The sequence below is a fragment of the Pinus tabuliformis genome, chromosome J (assembly GCF_031772625.1).
Source record: "Pinus tabuliformis cultivar Carrire ecotype Pingquan chromosome J, CPIR1, whole genome shotgun sequence".
Classification (NCBI taxonomy): domain Eukaryota; kingdom Viridiplantae; phylum Streptophyta; class Pinopsida; order Pinales; family Pinaceae; genus Pinus; species Pinus tabuliformis.
Window position 1 is genome coordinate 1,148,939,993 of NC_142295.1, and position 10,295 is coordinate 1,148,950,287.

Here is a 10,295-nt window from a genome sequence, read left to right on the forward strand (position 1 = left end):
AAGGATGACACTGCTGATGTTTCGAATGGGTCCATCTACACATTTAGTTTGATAGAGTCTCAGATCAGAATTTTGGGAGACTATTCCTTGATGTCGCATGATTATGAACTTGCTCTTTCAAATTATCGATTGTTATCCAGTGACTACAAGATTGACAAGGCTTGGAAGCGTTATGCTGGTACTCAGGAAATTCGGATTCCATATTGTCCTTGCAGGAAATTGCTACACTATATGTGGACAACGGAAACATGCCATTAGAGCATATATGTGTGTCCTTCCTGTATTTGAAGGCGATGGGTGGAATTGTATCAGAGACCATGTCCACTTTAATCTTGGAAGATGGTATGCTATTATCAGGAAGTCAGAACTGGCCATTCAACATTTAATGAGATTACATGCCTGTAGTCATCAATCAGCTGTAACTCAGGAAATGTTTCTGGGAGATTTCCTACGTGTTTTTGAGAGTGTTGGTAAAAAAGATGAAGCGTTCAAACTGAAGTTGCCTTCCATTAATATGACATCACTGAGAATTCATTTTGGGGACCACCACACATATGCCTCTGCTGGAGCTATTCTTTTGCAAGAAAAGACATGGAAATATTTGGAGGAAGGATTAGTTCCATCGACATCCCCGACATCAAGTAACTAGTTAGATTGTGCAGCAAGGTCTTCTTCCAAATCTTTGAAAGGAAAAGGTAGCAATATTTGTATTGCTAGAAAGGCTATAAATGTGGACCTTGAAGTTTAAGAATCCTCTTCATATCCCTATTGATATATCTGCAGTTTCCCTCATATGTGATTTCATTCCTGAAATGATGTCGAAGAACGTTGGTGTTGGTCATCATGGAGAAAAAGAAATTGGATCCAAAATTGCACTATCTAATCATAGCATCGATGAAGAGGGGAACATATATGATCATGGTGCTTCTTCATTGGTTTTATCTGAGGATGCTTCTAGTCTAAAAGGAGGTCAAAATATGATGGTACATTTGAAAGTGACTCCTAAAATGGTTGGTTTCCATCATATGTTGACATTTTATTTGTATACTAGGAGTTCTGTTCAACAGAAATTCAGTCAGGGAAAGGTACGGTGCCCAAAATTATGCTTCCAGAAGACATTAGACTGTTGCAATTTAAAGCTTTCCATTCCTAGCATACCAAGCTCTTTGTGCATATTAAGGTTGGTACTCTTCCAAATCCACGGCTGGAGATTGTTAGTGTTCTGGATCAAACGTTCAATGATGGAGCAATCTGTCATGCTTACGATGAGAGCACATCAAGTCAATCACAAATAAGTAATCAAACTATGGTGAATGAAGTTAGATTGTACATTGAGACTTTTATGAGTGAGATGACGAAATGGGAAAATGATTTGAAGCAACTTGGGACCAAAGTTAAAAAGCGTGAGGATGAATTGAGGAAATTAGAAACCAATTTAAGTGAATTGAATAGTTCTTTGAGTGACTTGAAGGCAACGCAGCGCATATAACAGGAGGCGTGGCGCACTCAGGGCACGCGACGCACTGGGAGCCTGGCCACAGTGCAAAAATACCACTGGCGCGGTGCCCTCAGAGCGCGCGGCGCATTGGGCAGAGCGCGCGGCGCATATATTCCAAAGGTTTGAATTTGCTTGAAATTTCTCCAGCTCATACCATGCGTGGATTTGCCAGCTCTAGGACGTTCTCAAACAGCCCCAACCTGAAACATTAGGATCAATGAGGATGATACAATTGCAAGCTACAGCGAACTCTATCATGTTCACATGCGCCCATATGTGGATGCCTTGGCAAAGGGAGTATCCACTATCATGGCATCTTACTCGAAGCTGGAACGGAGCGAAAATGCATGCGTGCCATTATCTTCTAACTCACATCTTGAAAAACACAATGGGATTCAAGGGATTCATCATTTCAGATTGTGAAGGAATAGATAGTATTACCTCACCACTAGGGGAAAACTATAGCTACAGTAGTTCTGCTTTAATCAATGCAGGCATTGAGATGGTGATGGTCCCTTTCAACTTCCAAACATACATTGATGAGCTCACAGCTATAGTGAACTTGAGTGCGATCTCCATGAGCAGAATAGACGATGTAGTTAGGAGAATTCTAAGAGTAAAATTTGTCATTGGTTTGTTTGAGCAGCCCATGACAGATCACACCTTATTGGGTATGGTTGGAAATCTTGCACATAGAGAGCTAGCGAGAGAAGCTATACGCAAGTCTATCATTCTCTTGAAGAATGGGAAAATGCCTGAAAAGCCATTATTGCCTCTTGACAAGAATGCTCTGAAGATACTTGTAGCAGGCAGTCATGTGGACAATCTGGGGTACCAATGTGGAGGATAGACTATAAGCTGGAAAGGCAACTGTGGAGCAACAACTGTAGGAACCACCATTCTGGATGCCATAAAACAAGCCATCAGTTCGTCAACTGAAATAGTATACGAGCAGAATCCAAATGCAGATTTCACTAAAGGGAAGGGATTCTCTTACGCCCTTGCAGCAATCGGGGAACCTTCGCATGTGGAAACAGGGGAAGATAACACCAACCTGACCATCCCTCTGGGGGAAATCGACGTGATCAACAATGTATGTAACGATGGTTTTCTGTGCCTGGTTATTTTGATATTAGGGAGGCCGTCGGCGGTGGAAACCTACTTGAAACAGAATGGATGCGCTTGTAGCTGCATGGTTGCCTGGAAGTGAAGGGCAGGGCGTTGCGGATGTTATATTCAGAGATTATGATTTTCAAGGCCAACTGCCCAGAACGTGGTTTAAACGCATGGCATCAACCGTGTCAGAGAAATGAGCTATGTATCCTATTTTGTCTTCAGTGGCGATTCAAAGGGAGTTACACCAACAAATTTCACCTCCTCATTGGCCATCAGCAAATTCAAAGCATGAATTTGTAACGTTACCCCTTGTACATACAGCTGGCTTTTTCATCTTTTATCGATAATGATCAAACAATCCCCGTTTTGAGTTGGTTCATTTCCTCATGGCAGAGTTTATTTATGGTATGAGAATCATTTTGTAAAAGGAGGAGTAGAAGGTTTAGGATTTTGGATATTTGGAAGTTGGATCAAACTATGGCAAGGATTTTCATCGGGGATTGCATTTGAAAGATGACGACAACCATTGAGATCGAAGATGTGCGGAGAGAAGTTAAGATTTTGAAAGCATTGTCAGAGCATCATAATTTGGTCATATTTCACAATGTATGTGAGGAATACAACAATTTCTACATTATCATGGAATTCTGCAAAGGTGGGGAACTGTTGGACAGAATATTGTCCAATGGTGGAAGGTTCTCAGAGGAAGATGCCAAGGGTATTGTTGTGCAGATTTTGAGCGTAGTTGCCTTTTATTACCTTCAGGGGGTGTTGCATCATGATTTAAAACCAGAGATGAAAGACTGAACGATATTGTAGGCAGTGCATATTATGTAGCACCAGAAGTCCTTCACCAATCATATAGTATGGAAGCAGATGTATGGAGTATTGGTGTGATAATGTACATCTTACTATACAGTAGTCGACCTTTCTGGGCACACTCCAAATCAGGAATTTTTCGTGAAGTTTTGAGCACTGAACCTAATGTTGATGATGCACCATGGCCTTCTGTCTCTCCTGAGGCTAAGGATTTTGTGAAAAGGTTTCTTAACAAAGATATACGCAAAAGAATGAGTGCAGCTCAGGCCCTTTCTCATCCATGGCTTTGTGGGAAATATGTAATTCCATTAGATACTTCGATGTACAAACATGTTAAAGCTTATCTCCGTTGCTTACCATTCAAATGTGCAGCTCTCAAGAATAAGGAGTTGATGTGACCAAATGGTTCCAGGCACTGGTGAAATCATTAAGAGAGGATGAATTGGTGTACCTCAGAGCTCAGTTTAAGCTCCTGCAACCTGATAACGATGCCAGGATTTCTCTAGAAAATTTTAAATCAGCTCTAATGAGAAATTCGACAGAGGCCATGAAAGAATCCAAGGTTCTAGATATACTAAATTTGATGGATCTATCACTAATTACAAAAATTGGTTTCAAACGGCAAAAGAGAAGGTGAAAGGTCAAAAGCCCAATTAAATGAAGAATACCTGCGACATCCGAAAAATAGGAAACGATGGTCTATTTCTAACTTTAGTTACAATTTCAAGGGATTCACACCTACAAATGTCACTTTTTCAGATCCAAGCAAAATGTAACGCTGCTCCTTTAGTGATGGATGGCTTTTCATCTTCAGTTAGCAATGATTAAATCATCTCATATTCCGAGTCGATACATTTTTTGATATAGCGAGTCTATTTATTGTATAAGAATTTATTTTTTTTGGAGAGTCCTAAGTTCTGGCAAATAGTGGGAGGGCTGTGACAGAAAACTTCACTGTACAGTTTTTTTTGACAGGGATTTGATGAAGAGATACGGCTCTGACTCCTGAGATTCTTGTGGTGTGAATTCAGCATTTGTTTTTTCCTTTGTTTCATATGTAGCTTGTTATGTTTCCATTTCATTTCATAATCATTCTTAAATGAATACTTTTAAGTGAGAAAGGCAGAATCTAGTTTGCTGCTCTGCCTTGGGAAGGTAATCATGTTTTGTGTTTTCTTCTGTTTGATAAGGATTCACCTATTTCCCTTGTCAAACTCTCAGCGTTCTTTTCATTCCATATAATGTCAAAATTGAATGCTAAATTTATTGCCTGTCTTGCCTCCTGAGATAATCTGTGTCTCGGATTTAATTTCCCTGCTCATGCTATTCTCGATCCCACGTTGCCCAGAAAACCCAGTCATTTATCAAATTACCCCTTTCCTATCCATTTACTAGCCTAAAATCAGTTCCCATTTTTAGTCATCTCGCACCTGATTGCTCATTTTATCATGATTGACTGGAGAGAGCCCTTTCCTGTCCTCGTAGGGCTAGCTATGAGGCTGAGCTTGGTTTGATGTTGCCTCGAGTTTTGCCTTTTCAGCCTGAGGCAGATTCGAGTGCTAACAGAAGACATGTCTTACTTAGACACTTAATTATTATGAGTTCTTACCTAATGATGATAGGTTGATATTCGCATATGTTGATTATCACGGTTGATGCTTATTAGATGTGGGATGTTCCCTCGTGATGATACGTGGTTGATATATTAAGGGTTCTTTTGAAATAGCATGCAGTTCTTGATGATGATGTGATGACTATGGTGTTTTCACATATGATATGATGTGAATGATTTTGTGTTACTTCTTGGAGATATGACATATGCTTAGTTCATTCATGGAAGGTTATGGTAAGGCTCCTTCTACTAAGGAAACGAAGCAAGTTGATCTTGATGAGATCAAGAGGATGCGACATACTTTGTCACAGGTTGATGATATTTACACTGCCATATCTTGGGAACTAATGATGAACATATACAGGTTGTTGGTCTGGATGTTGTTGACAGATGCTTATGGTGCAGGTCATACATGGTGTATGATAGTTTCTGATGACTATAATGGTCTTGTTTAGATATTTTTTCCCTGTTATAAATGTCATGTATATCTTTCAATGTAAAGGTCATATAAAGACCCATGATGTAATAATTTGTCTCTGTCTGTCACAGTCTTTTGATGAGTCCTTTTTGGTCATATGATGTAATTTGTACCCCAACTTTGAATGGGAAGGATGATGTAATAATTGTTATATTTCAGTCGTGTATAAATTGGTATATCCTCACTTGGTTGGGAGGCTGAGTCAAATTTGGTATATCCTCACTTGGTTGAGAGATTGATGTATGTATGAGTCATTGGTGATAGGAAGGCCAAAATCACTTAGTTGAGTTATAGAGTCATGTTATTCTTTTGAAAAATATTTGCAAACTCTTCTTGTGCTCAGGGGGAGCATGGATGATATAAAGCATCTCAGCATGTACAAAGGGGGAGTTTAATCAGAGAATTTAGCATGTGCTTAGGAGGAGCATGATCAATGTTTATATTGCGTTGTTCAGATATGAAAGTCTTATTTTTGGTCAGCCCTTTGTCCTTGATATCAAAGGGGGAGAATATCTTGGTCTGCCCTTTGCCCTTGATGTCAAAGGGGGAGAGTATTTTGGTGTTGCTTGTTATCTTTAACAGTTTCTACAGCTTGTGGTAATTAACACCAACATGGTTTCCATCAAGTCCAAAGGGGGATATTGTTGGCATTATGATGCATGTGTTGTACTTGAAGGAAACCCACTTATAGTAGAATTTTCACTTGTATATGGTAACTAGATGAATCTATGTATCTAGATGAATCTATAGGAGAGATATCAGATGTGACAGAATGCATGATAGTTGTGTTTATAGATATGACAAAATGTAGGGAAATTCAAAGGAATCGGTTCAGAAGGAAAATCACATTATAACAGATCTATTTAGAGGGAACAAAGTAATGATACGAAAGAATAGGATGAAGTAACAAAGGACTACATATCAGAATCAAGAAGTTGAATAAAAAGGACATTTTCAGGTATGTTAAGTTATATACATGGGTTCACTAAAGAAAAAGAGCGTATACACGTGGGTTAATAGAACAAAAAGAGTGTATAACGTATACATGCACTTTCACAGGAGGAAAGCCGTGTACATTTTGGAAAACTAAGTTTTTGGTCCGAGGTATTTAGTCGAAGGTATTTTGGTCCAAGGTATTGGTCCTAAGTGGTTTTGGTCCAAGGTATTCAGAAAGGCCTAAAACTATATAAGGAGGAGAAGATCATTAGGCTAGGTGCGCAAGTATTGAATATCCTCTAAAGTGTTAGATCATATATGCAGGTTATGAGCTTCTGATGCTTTGCTTGATCTGATCTAAGGATGCACCTATGTGGTTGATAATGGTTGATGGATCAGGATCATAAAACCTTAAATGTATTATCATTATGTGGTTTGATCATGGACAGTTTAGACCTGAATACTGACACATGTTTTATTCTGTAAATGATATGATCTAGGAATGACTGAAGTCTGGAATGTCTGTGAAGTTTTAAGTTAGTATTTGGAGATATATATGTTGTTTTGCTTTGGAAAAAGTGTCTATCCACACTAGTTTGACACATCAAAGTAGCGTATACCTTATGAACTATGATGTTTGAAATTATAGATGGTTTTGCTTGTTGATGCAGAGTTCTAGGTTTTGCTTTATGTTCTGGTGACTTCATTTTGGTGACAATATTCTGAACGTTCAAATTAATTCATTGTGATTTGCTTCAGTGATGATGGATGAGATCTAATGATGGATCAGGATCATAGTGACTTATCATTATAGATCTTCTTGCTAACACATGTTTTATCCTTTCTATGTGATGATCTGGGTATGTCTAAAGTTAGGAAGTGCAGCGAAGTTATAAGTAAGTATTTGCAGATCTATACGCTAGTTCACTTTGATGAAGTTGCATATACACATTGGTTTGGCTCTTCTAATTTTCCTATACACTCTCATGCATGGTTTTGAGGTAACAGTTGGTTACGAATGATGATGCAAGTGTTCTGGGTTCAGATCCGTGTACTGGTTATATTGATCTATCTATTCCAGTTGATTTTTTGAAGTTGATCAAGTATGAATGAATGGTTGATATAGTTGTGTCAGAGGTTCAGAGGTTGATTGAGTTTTGTTGAGTGATGATTGTGTTTCAGTGATTGGTTGATGTAGATGTAGTTGATGGTTGTATTGCAATGATGATTGATTCTAAGCTTCAATGTTGTTGATGGGTCCAGTATGAAAATTGGATGAAATGAGGCCTTCATGTGTATTGTTGTGTACCAGGAGCATCCAGTCTGAAAATTTATGAAACGTGGTCCCTAGAGGATGAAAGAAGGTCATATCTTTCTATAGGTTGGTTCCTACGTACTAATAAACATACTGGCTAGTACAAGAGCTAGGGGGTTGTAGCTCCCTTCCAGTGGAAGCTGGAGAATGAGATAAGGTTGTAACCTTCTATAGGTAGAATTTTGCGTACTCGTATGAGTCTGCACTAGTACAATGTTGTAAACATATTTTCTTATTATTAAAAGAAGACAGAGACGACATCAGCAGGTGGTTTTCACCCACATTGGGTTTCCACCTTAAATCTTGGTGTTCATGTGTGTTTCTTATGTGTGATGGTTCATTCTGTTATTAACTGCACATCGTTATTGTTTAATGTTTAATAAATTATTGATGCACAGATTATAGATCAATGTATGATGAATTAACTGAATCACAAGTTCACTAGATATACGCGGGTTGCCTTAAGAACAGTTTGCAAGCACACGTGAGTTCCCTTCACTGAAATAGCATATATAAATATCATAATGGAAATGAAAAACATATTGATTTACAAATACTGACTCATCCCCCCCCTCTCAGTATTATTTCCAATAACACTCTCAAGTAGTTGCAACGGTACTTGTTAGCTTATTAATACATCAATAATTCAATCACTTCCCAAATCATGAACAAGATGAATAATAAGGGCACATCATATAATGAAGGATATAACCAGCATATAATCAAAATAAAATTCATGAAAATTCATCCATAAGATCAACATGATAACCAACACAACTGCTAATCAATCATAATAAGAAAATAACTTAAATAGACATATTGAAAAGATAACCAAGTCAGGGAGTTCGACCTACCACCCAACCATAGATTGGGTTGAACCAAATCTCTCTTTCAGGTAATCACCCCTGAGCCATATTCCAAGCATGAATATGGCATCATATAGGTTAAAAATAAATAAAACCAACCAGGGCTCCCAGAGGCCAGACCACCTCAACCCTCTTCTAGAGTGATCCCACCTACACTAGTATAGAAATCACTCACATTAGAATAGACATGCATGCCTCTGACTTCCTTCTTAGCTCCATAGGAATTTTCCCATATCCACCCATCTGTCAATATTTCCAAGAGGAATCCCATATCCAACCTTAACCGTTTTTAATTCTCACAAGACCGCCTCAACTAGAATCCGAGTCTATGGGTCATCCAAAGATAAATCAAATAGAGAAGCCACTACATCATGGCTCTCTAGGAAATGGAAAGGCAAGGTTGAAGCCATTGTCAATACTGGAAAATTTCTATGCGAATGATAGCACATAACCAAGGAACGAATTTCATATACAATGCATCCGAAAACCATCAAGGAAATCACACATGCTGTTAGCACTCCACAGTGTTCCAAGGCTTAAAAAGGAGACCAACAGAGGTAACCTCAAACTAACTTTGGATCTGGTAGCTAGCCCTACAAAATCAGAGAGGGCTCTCTCTATGATCTGACATACAATGTTTGACTTGAGAGGAAGATAGATCTTAGGCCAGATATTCAAAGCTCAGTAGGTTTGAATTTAGGGTTTGTTGGAGTAGGATCAATATGTATAGGAAGCTATGTCAAGGTTTCAAAAGATCAACTGCAGAGATATAATGGGGCAAGGTACGTATGTTTAGTGACATTTTTTAGTATTCATGGTGGTTTAGGTAGAAAAAGTGAAGGATCAAAGTGAGCATATGTGCTATGAATTCATTTATCAGAGGAAATTAAACATAGACATGAAAATCTCATCAAACAAAGAATAAACATATGAATTCTGCTTCAATATTACTGAGATGATCACATGAAAGCATTAAGATGGAAGTAAGGAGACATACTATTCATACTGATGACAAAACAAAGAACAACCATTGTCACACAATCATACCACAGGAATCCCATGATAATAGCTACAAATTGTTTGTATTACTCCCACAAAAGTGATGGTGTACACTAGCTTCAAAGCCTTTGACTCATAAGCATCCAACCCTCTTTATGACTTAGATCAGGATACATATAGAACAAAAAATACATTCCCCCTCTCAGGGGTTGAATCCATACCTAGGAATTGATTACATCAATCTCTCTAACCAAACCTAAACCTAGGGAAGTTAGAAATTACTTCCCTGTTTAGACTTAGTTTATTCACTTTGACTTTACAGGCAATAATGAGCATGAATCTACATCAATTTGACATTTTCAAACTCCACTACAATTAATTACATCATGTGAAAACACAATTAGACAAAATACATCATTAAAAGTTGACCTGGATTGATAAAACTCGAAAATTTGACCCCCTGGCAAAAGTGCAGTGAAATTTCTCAGAAGTGCAATGTGAGAGACAAAAGCGCTACGTGAGGCTTTGAGGCCACTTTTGAGGGGTTTTCCTTGATCTTTTTGCTGAAGTGAGGGTTGATGAAGATAGCTTAGGATGTCTATTTTCCTTGTGAACCTTCAAACCTACAAAAATTCTTGTCCAAGGCATCCAAAAAT

The 10,295-nt window shown here is 38.3% G+C and overlaps 1 pseudogene; it reads left to right on the forward strand.

Moving 5' to 3' along the window:
* The first annotated feature begins 3,127 nt into the window (after positions 1-3,127).
* LOC149231152 (CDPK-related kinase 3 pseudogene) lies at positions 3,128-4,070 on the forward strand (annotated as a pseudogene).
* The last annotated feature ends 6,225 nt before the right edge of the window (positions 4,071-10,295 follow it).